This window comes from Balaenoptera physalus (assembly GCF_965194825.1).
Source record: "Balaenoptera physalus genome assembly, chromosome: 13".
Lineage (NCBI taxonomy): Eukaryota > Metazoa > Chordata > Mammalia > Artiodactyla > Balaenopteridae > Balaenoptera > Balaenoptera physalus.
Window position 1 is genome coordinate 91,316,685 of NC_138892.1, and position 12,878 is coordinate 91,329,562.

A 12,878-nucleotide genomic window follows, 5' to 3' on the forward strand; every position below is an offset into this window, starting at 1 on the left:
TCGCTTTCACAAATAGTTTTTTTTTTCTTCTTTTTGATCTGTATCTTGGCTGATTTATTTTCCAATTGTCATTTACTCTTTCCTATAGATTTGTGCTTCTTTTCTATTTAGAGAAGTCCTTTCAATACTTCTTTTAGGATGGGTTTAGTATTGCTGTATTCTTTTAGTTTTTGCTTGTCTGAGAAATTCTTTCTCTCTCTTTCTATTCTAAATGATAATCTTGCTGGGTAGAATATCCTAGGTTGCAAATTTTTCCCTTTCAGAATTTTGAATATATCATGCTACTCCCTTCTGGCCTGCAACGTTTCTGTAGAGGAATCAGCTGATAGCCTTATAGGGGTTCAACGGTAATTAAGTATTTGTTTTCTCTCGCTGCCTTTGAATCCTCCCTTAACTTTTGCTATTTTAATTATAATATATAAGTCTGTTTGGGGTCTTCTTGTTTGGAACCCATTGTGCTTCCTGTACCTGGTTATCTGTTTCCTTCTTTAGGTTTGGGAAGTTTTCAGCAATAATTTCTTCAAATACATTTTTGATCCCCTTTTCTCTTTCTTGTTCTTCTGGAATTCCTATTATGCTCAGATTGACATGCTTTATATAATCCCATAGGTCTCTTATATTGTTTTCATTTTTTTCATTTGGCTTTCTGTCTGCTGTTTTGATTGGGTAATTTCCATTATTCTGTCTTCCAGATAACTTATTCCTACTTCTGCATTATTCATTCTGCTGTTCATTGCCTTTAGCTCAGCTTTCAACTTGGCAAATGAACTTTCTAATTTTTCTTGGCTCCTCCTTATAATTTCTGTTTTCTTTTTCCAGTAATCTGCATTTCTGTCCATAGCCTTTCTTAATTCCTTCTGTATTTTCATTACCTCCTTTTAGAACTTGGTGTCTACTAGACTGAAGAGGTCTGTTTCATCGTTTATTCCTTCATGGGAATACTCTTGGTTTTTTAACTGGGAATGATCCTCTGCTTCATCATTTTGCTTATATTTCTCTTACTCTGTGAGTTTAGGAGAAACGATTATCTGCTGTAGTCTTAGAAGGCTATTTATACACAGGATTGTTCCTGCATAGCTTGTGTGGGTTTAATATTTTTTTGGCGTGAGAGCTGTTTTTGGCTTGGATGCTTGCAGTCTCTTTGCTCAGCGTAGGTGCGTGGCCCATGCATGTTCTCAGGAAGGCAGGGGGAGCAGTTAGCACCTGGTCATGGGACCCTCGGCGGTGGTGGCAGCGTTAGGCCCTGTGTGCTTTCAGAGAGCTGGGGGCAGTGGTTGGTGCCCAGTCGTGGGACCTGTGGCAATGGGGGCAGCAGACCATGCACGCTCCTAGGAAGTTGGCAGCAGTGACTGTACCTGGCTGTGGGACCCTTGGCAGTGGCAGCTGTCCCTGCCTGCCTCTGGAGTCCGAGAAGGCAGTGGCGGCTTGTGTTCACCCCTGGAGTTCATGTAGGAAGTGCCCTGCCACCTGAGAGCACACATGGAGAAAGAATCTCCTATGATGATCCCGCCCCTCTCCTTGCTTGCTCCCAACAATGGCACCTTGCCTCCCTGACAGGCCCAGGCTTCTTCCCATACTCCCTTGGTTGTGGTGCACCACACCCTAGCCCCCTCAGGCTGTCTCCACACAGCCAACCCCAGTCCTCTCCCCAGTGTCTGACCTCTGAAGCCTGAGCCTCAGCACCCAGCCCCTGCCCACTCCAGCAGATGAGCATCTCAGGCTGGGGAGTGCTGGGCAGTGGCACCGACCATCTGTGCAAGTTTCTCTATAATTTGCCCTCCACATCTGCTTTTTGTGCTCTCCTCTGAGGCTCTGAAACTCCCCCTCTGCCTAGCTGATCTCCCCACCAGTGATGGGACTTCCCAGTATGTGGAAACCTTTCCTCTTTCACAGCTTCCTCCCAGGGGCACAGGTCCCATCCTGATTTCTTTCTCTCTCTCTCTCTTTTTTTTTTTCCTCTTGTCCTACCCAGTTACGTGGAGATTTTCTTGTCCTTTTGGAAGTCTGAGATCTTCTGCCAGCATTCATTAGATGTTCTGTGAGAATCATTACACATGTAGAAGTATTTTTGATGTATTTGTGGGAGAAGGTGAGCTCCATATCCTATTCCTCTGCCATCTTGATCCAATCACCCTTCTAGTGTGTTTTATATTTCATCTATTGAATTCTTCATTTCTTATTGGGTCTTTTTTATATTTTCTAGTTCCCTGTTAAAATGGTCAGTGTGGTGGAGCAGCTGCAGCCAGAGATCTGGACTGCTTCTGGGGTGATGCAGAGTAAGCACCAACAATAGCCACCACCCAATTCCCCCGGGTTCCACCCTGGGTAGGTGCTGTGTCCCACAGTCAACTCTTTTCCCTGGGCCTGACCACCCCAGATCCAATGCCACCCTGTGATGTCTTTTCCTTGGGCTTGATGACCCCAGATACAATGCAACCCTGCGATGTAAAGTGAGCAGAGCCAGAACGTTTACTTGGTTCAGGTTGGGGCACGAGGCAAGGTGACTGTGGGAAACCCAGCCGCCACTAGAGCAGAACTGTCTCCGCCGTGTGGGCTAGCCAGCGTGCATGTGCTCTTCATGAGCTTAGTCCAGACATTACACAGCCCTTCTGCTTGTCTCAGTGGTCCTCCAACCAGCCAAGGGGACTTATCTCCCTCGTGTAGAATCCCAGCACTGTGGTGCCCAATCTGTGGCTCTATCTACTCACTCCCCAGGGTGGGTGTCTGCCTATGTAATCTCCTTTTTTATCTGAGTTCCCTCTCAGGGGCACAGGTCCTGACCTGATTGCTTTTCTTCCCTTCCTATCCAATTACGTATCTTTCTTACAATCTTGGTGGTACAGGAGTCCTTCTGCCAGTTTCCAGTTAGTTTTCAGTGAGAATTGTTCCACATGTGATGTATTTTTAATGTTTTCGTGGGGGGAGATGAGCTCCATATCCTCTTATGCTACCACCTTGATCCCACCTCCAAACATAATACCTTTTAATAACCCAATCACTTTCTTTCCTGAATGACTTCTCTTCTCAAACTTTCAATATTTCTTTCCCAACTTTCATTGTCAGCTGACCTTGACTAGGGAAGTCACTGATGAAACAGAAAAAAATCAGGAGAGAAATATTGCAACCTGCCTCACCACATTTACTCTCCACCTATATTTGTATTCATATTATCTGTCTTCCCTTCTGTTCCTATGGATGGTCCATGTTTCTAAGACCAAGCCTTCATCTATACTCCTCATTTAATTCCTCTTCTCTAATTCTTTTCCCACCAACTCAAATTAGTTTTTTTGCTTCCACCATTCCACCACAACTACTTTCATCAATAACATCAAATGCTTCACATGAATAAATCCAGTGATCAATTCCCAGACCTCATTTTAATTGATCAATTAGCAGAATTGTATACCATTGATTGTGCCCTTCTCTTTGATCCATTTTCTTCACATGGTTTTCAGAACACCACACTCCCTTAGTTTTCCTCCTGCCTCAGTGGTCCTTTCCTCTTAGTCTTCACTGCTGGGGTACCCCATAGTTCAGTCCTTGAAATATCTTCTCTGCTCTATCTACATTTACCCCCTTAGTAACCTCATGCAGCCTCATGGCTTAAAGTACCATGTATAATATAAGATAAATGAAGTTAAGAAAAACTTTATAGCCCTAAATTTCAGTTAGGAGTTTTCAGTCTGAATTATATATATATCGTAGCTCTGGACAGAAAATATCTTTAAGCAATGATCAACCAAGTAGCAATAAGTACAACTAGCACTGAATTGGTGTCTATAAATACCACCAAAAAAAGGAACCATGGCTTTTTGATATGTGACTGTTACTAAGTCTGGGGACATAAGATGGGCCCAGAATAGCTTGTCATACTGAAAAGCAAGGCGACCTTGGAGACTAGATTGTGCCCAAAGGACTCAGGAGCCAATGTGAACAAGCTCCTGCTAGTCAAATATAGGAAAATTTGAGTATCAGTAAGATAATAACTGTAAGAGTTGAATTATATAGGATGTTTAAATTAATGAATTCATAACAACACTACAAAAAAGTCCCATGGTCAACTTTGGATGCTTGTAAGGCACCACTTTAATACATTTAAAACTGGTACTTAGGGGGAAAATTGCATTGATCCTGCCTTTCCTATTCAATATGTTTATTAGATTTATTAAAGTATAAAGATAAATCTCTCTATAGAAGCATTCCAAATAATAAACAAAAAAAGGGGATGAGAAAATGATAATTTTCAAACCCTAAGGAATTAATGAATGGTCATAAATGATGAATAATATTGCAAAAAAGAAGCAGCTATTTTGAACATCTTTACGAAAGTTAGAAACTTGAAATATCACCTTTGAAAGAGCCCTCCTCCCTAATTCCAAGCAAAACTAATCTTATCAAGTGTCAGTTTAGATCTAAATATCACTTCATAAGAAATACAAGGAAGAGAATAACATGTTAAATTACACTATGAAAATACAATCAGCAAAATCCAAAATGGAGAATCTCAGTAGGACAAACAACTCATTTTTTTCCCATCCAAAAGGTGCAAGGGAAAAAGGAGATGGGCCTGATTTAAAAATGGGCCAAAGACCTTAACAGACACCGCACCAAAGAAGATATATGGATGGCAAATAAGCATATGAAAAGATGCTCCACATCATTTATCATCAGGGAAATACGAGTTAAAATGACAATAATATACCACTACACACTTATTAGAATGGCCCAAATCCAGAACACTGACAACAACAAATGTTGACAAGGATGCGGAGGCACAGGGACTCACATTCATTGCTGGCAGGAATGCAAAATGGTACAGACACTTCGGAAGAGAGTTTGATGATTTCTTATAAAACTAAAGATACTCATCCCATATGACCCAGCAATCCCACTTCTTGGTATTTACCCAAAGGAGTTGAAAAACTTATGTCTACTCAAAATCTGCACACAGATGTTTATAGTAGCTTTATTCATAATTGCTAAAACTTGGAAGCAATCATGATGTTCTTCAGTAGGAAAATGGGTAAACTGTTGTCCATCCAGACAGTGAAATATTATTTAGTGTTAAAAAGACATAGATGAATTTTAAATGCATATTACTAAGTGAAAGAAACCAATTCAAAAAGGCTGCATACTATATGATTCTCACTATATGACATTCTGGATAAGTCCAAAATATGATGACAGTAAAAAGATTAGTGGTTGCTAAGGGTTAGGGGTGGAGGGGAAGGATGAATAGGCAGAGCACAGATTATTTTTAAGATAGTGAAAATGCTCTATCTGATACCATAATGATGGATACATGTCATATGTCATATAATCAGACAGCTATGTGAGGATTTTTGCTAATGATATGACCCCAAACTTCAGTCCTGAAGGGTCAGTGTTCTTCATGGTCCTGCCTTTATTGGGTTGCTTTAGTTTTCTACTACATTTACTGTTTGACACAGAAGTACTAAAAGGCTCCATGGAGAATCCTCTGGGCTCCAAATACAACCTTGCCACTACTTTGTAGCAGAAATCTTATTTCAACTTAATAAATTGGGATCAATCAGTTCCTCTCCTGTTGACTCAGTGAAAGAACAAAATGGCCATGTGGTAGCATCAATTCCAGGTAATGGAAATATCATGTCCTCTGGTCAGAGTATCCCACATTTGGAAACTACTTCCTCTCAACAAGAAAAACCAAAATTTTAAGACATGGGGAAAAAAATAAGTTGGTTATTAGGTATAATAATGAGATAATTCCTGCTTCCACCCTTTAATTCAAATACCTATGTATTCTGGCTATAGGCTAAACAGCAACATATACTGTTAGACGGTCAAGAGCATATACTGCATTATATCATACCACATCCCAACAGCTTATTTTCTTTCTTTTTTAAAATTTATTTTCTTGAAGTAAAATTGATTTACAATGTTGTGTTAATTTCTGCTGTACAGCAAAATGATTCAGTTATACGTATATGTATACATTCTTTTTCACATTCTTTTCCGTTATGGTTTCTCATAGGATATTTTTTTTTTTTTTTTTTTTGTTTAGGAATTTGATTTTTATTATCAAATATCTACTATAAGAACACTGAACAAAATTAAAAAAAAAAAAACATTAGGGGAAAAAAATCACTGCAGAGGCAGTGCAATACAGTGGTTAAAACAATCTCTGGAGCCAAACAATCTTTCTACTCCTAACTAACTGTGTCCTTAGGTAGGTTTCTCATGATTTCTGCCTCAGTTTCTCCCTTTGTAAAACTGGGATAATAATAGTACCTATCTCATAGAATTAAGGGTCTCATAGGATATTGAATATAGTTCCCTGTACTATATAGTAGGACCTTATTGTTTATCAATTCTATATATAATAGTTTGCATCTGCTAATCCCAAACTCCCAATCCATCCCTCCCCCTATGCCCATCCCCTTGGCAACGACAAGTTTCTTCTTTATGTCTGTGAGTCTGTTTCTGTTTCATAGATCACTTCATTTGTATCATATTTTAGATTCCACATATAAGTGATGATATATGGTATTTGTCTTTTTCTTTCTGACTTACTTCACTTGGTATAATAATCTCTAGGTCCAACCATGTTGCTGCAAATGGCACTATTTCATTATTTTCTAATGGCTGAGTAATATTCCATTGTATATATGTACCACATCTTCTTTATCCATTCCTCTGTCGATGGGCATTTAGGTTGTTTCCATGTCTTGGCTACTGTGAATAGTGCTGCTGTGAACATAGGGGTGCATGTTTATTTTTAAATTATAGCTTTGTCTGGATATATGCACAGGAGTGGGATTGCCAGATCATAGGCAACTCTGTTTTTAGTTTTTTTTTGAGGAACCTCCATATTGTTCCATAGTGGCTGCACCAATTTACATTCCCACCAACAGTGTAGGAGGGTTCCTGTTTCTCCACACCCTCTCCAGCATTTGTTATTTGTAGACATTTTAATGATGGCCATTTGGACCCCTGTGAGGTGGTACCTCATTGTAGTTTTGATTTGCATTTCTCTGATAATTAGTGATGTTGAGCATCTTTTCATGTGCTTACTGCCCATCTGTATGTCTTCTTTGGAGAAATGTCTATTAAGTGCTTCTGACTAGTTTTCGATTGGGTTGTTTGTTTTATTGTTGTTGAGTTGTATGTGCTGTTTGTATTTTGGAGATTCAGCCCTTGTCAGTCACATCATTTGCAAATATTTTCTCCCATTCTGGCTGTCTTTTCATTTTGCTTATGGTCTCCTTTGCTGGGCAAAACTTTTGAGTTTAATTCAGTCCCATTTCTTTATTTTTGTTTTTATTTCTCTTGCCTTGGGAGACTGACCTAAGAAAACATTGGTATGGTTTATGTCAGAGAATGTTTTGCCTATGTTCTTCTCTTCTAGGAGTTTTATGGTGTCATGCCTTATTATTTAAGTCTTTAAGCCGTTTTGAGTGTATTTTTGTGTATGGTGTGAGGGTGTGTTCTAACTTTATTGATTTACATGAAGCTGTCCAGCTTTCCCAGCACCACTTGCTGAAGAGACTGTCTTTTCTCCATTGTATATTCTTGCCTGCTTTGTTGAAGATTAGTTGACTGTAGGTGTGTGGGTTTATTTCTGGAGTCTCTTTTCTGACCCATTGATCTGTATGCCTGTTTTTATGCCAGTACCACACTGTTTTGATTACTTTAGCTTTGTAGTATTGTCTAAAGTTTGGGAGGGTTATGCCTCCTGCCTTGTTCTTTTTCCTTAGAATTGCTTTGGCAATTCTGGATCTTTTATGGTTCCATGTAAATTTTTGGATTATTTGTTCTAGTGCTATGAAAAATTTGATAGGGATCACATTAAATCTGTACATTGCTTTGGGTAGAATGGCCATTTTAACAATATTAATTCTTCCAGTCCAAGAGCATGGGATATCTTTCCATTTCTTTGAATCAACATCAGTTTCCTTTATTAATGTTTTATAGTTCTCAGCATATAAGTCTTTCATCTCCTTAGTCAGGTGTATTCCTAAGTATTTTATTGTTTTTGATGTGATCTTAAAAGGAATTTTTTTATACTCCCTTTCTGATATTTCATTGTTAGTATAAAGAAATGCAAGCTATTTCTGTATGTTAATCTTGTATCCTGCTACCTTGCTGAATTCATTTATCAGTTCTAGCAGTATTTGTGTGGAGTCTTTAGGGTTTTCTATATATAATATCATGTCATCTTCATATAATGACAATTTTACCTTTTCTCTTCCAATTTGGATAATTTTTATTTCTCCTAGTCTGATTGCTCTGGGTAGGACTGTCAATTCTATGTTGAATAGAAGTGGTGAGAGTGGACATCATTGCCTTGTTCCTGATTTTAGTAAGAAGGCTTTCAGCCTTTCACTGTTGGGTAGTACATTGACTGTGGGTTTGTCATAAATAGCTTTTATTATATTGAGATATGTTCCCTCAATACCCACTTTGGGAAGAGTTTTTATCATGAAGGGAGGTTGAATTGTATCAAATCCTTTTTCTGCATCTACTGAGATGATCATGTGGTTTTTTCTTTTGTTGTTTTGGTGTATCACATTGATTGATTTGTGTATGTTGAACCATCTTTCTGACCCTGGGATGAATCCAGCTTGATCATCGTGTATGATCTTTTTCATGTGTTGTTGGATTTGGTTTGCTAATATTTTGTTGAGAATATTTGCATCTATATTCATCAAAGATATTGGCCTGTAATTTTCTTTTTTTTTTGTGGTATCTTTGTCTGGTATTAGTATCAGGGTGATGGTGGCTTCATAGAATGTCTTTTGGAGTGTTCCCTCTGCTTCAATCTTTTGGAAGAGTTTGAGAAGAATCGGTATAATTTCTTCTTTGTATGTTTTGTAGAATTCACCTGTGAAGCCAAAAGTCCTGGACTTTTTTTGTAGGGAGTGTTTTCATTCCAGATTCTATTTCATTTCTAGTGATCAGTTTGTTCAAATTTTCTATTTCTTCTTGATTCAGTTTTGGTGGACCGTATGTTTCTAGAAACTTGTCCATTTCTTCTAAGTTGTTGAATTTGTTGGCATATAATTGTTCATAGTATTCTCTTAAGGTTTTTTGTATTTCCACACTATTGTTTCTCCTTTTTCATTTCTTATTTTGTTTATTTGGGTCCTCTCTCTTTTCTTCTTGGTGAGCCTGGCCAGAGGTTTTTCAGTTTTGTTTACACTTTCAAAGAACCAGTTCTTGGTTTTATTGACTTTTTTCTATTGTTTATCTCTATACTATTTATTTCCTCTCTGATCTTTATTATTTCCTTCCTTCTGCTGACTTTAGGTTTTGCTTGTTCTTCTTTTTCTAATTCTTTTAGGTAGTAGATTAGGTTGTTTATTTGAGGTTTTTCTTTTTCTTTTTTTTTTTTTGAGGAAGGCCTGTATTGTTATGAACTTCCCTCTAAGAACTGCTTTTGATGCATCCCATAGATTTTGTATGGTTGTATTCTCATTTCATTTGTCTCAAGGTATGTTTTAATTTCCTCTTTGATTTCATCATTGACCCACTGTTTTTTTTAGTAGCATATTGTTTACTCTCCATGTATTCATGTTTTTCTCGTTCCTTTTTCTGTGGCTGCCTTCTAGTTTCATGCCATTGTGGTCAGAAAAGGTGCTTGAAATAATTTCTATACTCTTAAATTTGTTAAGGCTTATTTTGTGCCCCAGTGTGTGGTCAGTCCTGGAGAGTGTTCCATGTGCACTTGAAAAGAATGTTTATTCTGGTTTTTTTGGATGTAATGTCCTGAAAATGTCAGTTAAGTCTAACTGTCCTATTGTATCATTTAGGATCTCTGTTGCCTTATTGATATTCTGTCTAGGAGATCTGTCCATTAATGTGAGTAGGATGTTAAAGTCTCCTACTATTATTGTATTCCCTTCAATTTCTCCCTTTATATCTGTTGTTTTATGTATTTGGGTGCTCCTATATTGGGTGCATATATGTTGATGGGTGTAATATCCTCTTCTTGTATTGATCCTTTTATCATTATATAGTGTCCTTTATCTTTCTTTATGGCCTTTGTTTTAAAGTCTACTTTGTCTGATATGAATATTGTGAGCCACTTTCTTGTCATTTCCGTTTGCATGAAATATCATTTTTCATACCATCACTTTCAATCTATATGTGTCCTTTGCCCTAAAGTTGGTCTCTTGTAGGCAGCATATTGTAGGCTCTTGTTTTTTAATCCAATCTGGCACTCTGTCTTTATTTAATTTTATATACAGCAGGTTCTTATTAGTTATCTATTTTAAACATATTAGTGTATATATGGCAATCCCAGTCTCCCAATTCATCCCACCACCCCCTGCTGCTTTCCCGCCGTGCTGTCCATTCATTTATTCTCTACACCTGTGTCTCTATTTTTGCCCTGCAAACCGGTTCATCTGTACCATTTTTCTAGATTCCACATATATGCGTTAATATACAATATTTCTTTTTCTTTTTCTGACTTACTTCACTCTGTATGACACTCTCAATGTCCATCTACGTCTCTACAAATGACCCAATTTTGTTCCTTTTTATGGCTGAGTAATATTCAATTGTATATATGTACAACATCCTCTTTATCCATTCGTCTGTCGATGGGCATTTAGGTTGCTTCCATGACCTGGCTATTGTAAATAGTGCTGCAGTGAACATTGGGGTGCATGTGTCTTTTTGAATTATGGTTTTCTCTGGGTATATGCCCAGTAGTGGGATTGCTGGGTTATATGGTAATTGTATTTGAGGTTTTTAAGGGACCTCCATACTGTTCTCCATAGTGGCTGTATCAGTTAACATCCCCACCAATAGTGAAAGAGGGTTCCGTTATCTCCACACCCTCTCCATCATTTGTTGTTTGTAGATTTTCTGATGATGCCCATTCTAACTGGTGTGAGGTGATACCTCATTGTAGTTTTGATTTGCATTTCTCTAATAATTAGTGATGTTGAGCAGCTTTTCATGTGCTTCTTGGCCATCTGTATGTCTTCTTTGGAGAAATGTCTATTTAGGTCTTCTGCCCATTTTTGGATTGGGTTGTTTGTTTTTTTAATATTGAGCTGAATGAGCTGTTTATATATTTTGGAGATTAATCCTTTGACAGTTGCTTCATTTGCAAATATTTTCTCCCATTCTGAGGGTTGTCTTTTTGTCTTGTTTATGGTTTCCTTTGCTGTGGAAAAGCTTTGAAGTTTCATTAGGTCCCTTTCGTTTATTTTTGTTTTTACTTCCATTACTCTAGGAGGTGGATCAAAAAAGATCTTGCTGTGATTTATGTCAAAGAGTGTTCTTCCTGTGCTTTCCTCTAAGAGTTTTATAGTGTCCGGTCTTACATTTAAGTCTCTAATCCATTTTGAGTTTATTTTTGTGTATGGTGTTAGGGAGTGTTCTAATTTCATTCTTTTACATGTAGCTGTCCAGTTTTCCCAGCACCACTTATTGAAGAGACTGTCTTTTCTCCATTGTATATCTTTGCCTCCTTTGTCATAGATTAGTTGACCATAGGTGTGTGGGTTTATCTCTGGGCTTTCTATCTTGTTCCATTGATCTATGTTTCTGTTTTTGTGTCAGTACCATATTGTCTTGATTACTGTAGCTTTGTAGTATAGTCTGAAGTCAGGGAGTCTGATTCCTCCAGCTCCGTTTTCTTCCCTCAAGACTGCTTTGGCTATTCAGGGTCTTTTGTGTCTCCATACAAATTTTAAGAATTTTTGTTCTCTTTCCGTAAAAAATGCCATTGGTAATTTGGTAGGGATTGCATTGAATCTGTAGATTGCTTTGGGTAGTATAGTCATTTTCACAATATTGACTCTTCCAATCCAAGAACATGGTATATCTCTCCATCTGTTGGTATCATCTTTAATTTCTTTCAACAGTGTCTTATAGTTTTCTGCATACAGGTCTTTTGTCTCCATAGGTAGGTTTATTCCTAGGTATTTTATTCTTTTTGTTGCAATGGTAAATGGGAGTGTTTCCTTAATTTCTCTTTCAGATTTTTCATAATTAGTGTATAGGAATGCAAGAGATTTCTGTGCATTAATTTTGTATCCTGCCACTTTACCAAATTCATTGATTAGCTCTAGTAGTTTTCTGGTGGCATCTTTAGGATTCTCTATGTATAGTATCATGTCATCTGCAAACAGTGACAGTTTTACTTCTTCTTTTCCAATTTGTATTCCTTTTATTTCTTTTTCTTCTCTGATTGCTGTGGCTAAAACTTCCAGAACTATGTTGAATAATAGTGGTGAGAGTGGACATCTTTGTCTTGTACCTGATCTTAGAGGAAATGCTTTCAGTTTTTCTCCATTGAGAATGATGTTTGCTGTGGGTTTGTCGTATATGGCCTTTATTATGTTGAGGTAGGTTCCCTCTATGCCCACTTTCTGGAGAGTTTTTATCATAAATGGGTGTTGAATTTTGTCAGAAGCTTTTTCTGCATCTATTGAGATGATCATATGGTTTTTCTTCTTCAATTTGTTAATACGGTGTATCACATTGATTGATTTGCGTATATTGAAGAATCCTTGCATCCCTGGGATAAATCCCACTTGATCATGGTGTATGATCCTTTTAATGTGTTGTTGGATTCTGTTTGCTAGTACTTTTTGAGGATTTTTGCATCTATATTCATCAGTGATATTGGTCTGTAATTTTCTTTTCTTGTAGTATCTCTGTCTGGTTTTGGTATCAGGGTGATGGTGGCCTTATAGAATGAGTTTGGGAGTGTTCCTTCCTCTGCAGTATTTTGGAAGAGTTTGAGAAGGATGTGTGTTAGCTCTTCTCTAAATGTTTGATAGAATTCACCTGTGAAGCCATCTGGTCCTGGACTTTTGTTTGTTGGAAGATTTTTAATCACAGTTTCAATTTCATTACTTGTGATTGGTCTGTTCATG

The 12,878-nt window shown here is 37.7% G+C and overlaps 1 long non-coding RNA gene across 1 annotated transcript in view; it reads left to right on the top strand.

Annotated features, from left to right (window-relative positions):
* LOC309641247 overlaps positions 1–12,878 on the top strand; it is a 214,818-nt gene that overhangs the window by 180,394 nt on the left and 21,546 nt on the right. The gene's annotated exons all lie outside the window — the stretch shown is intronic.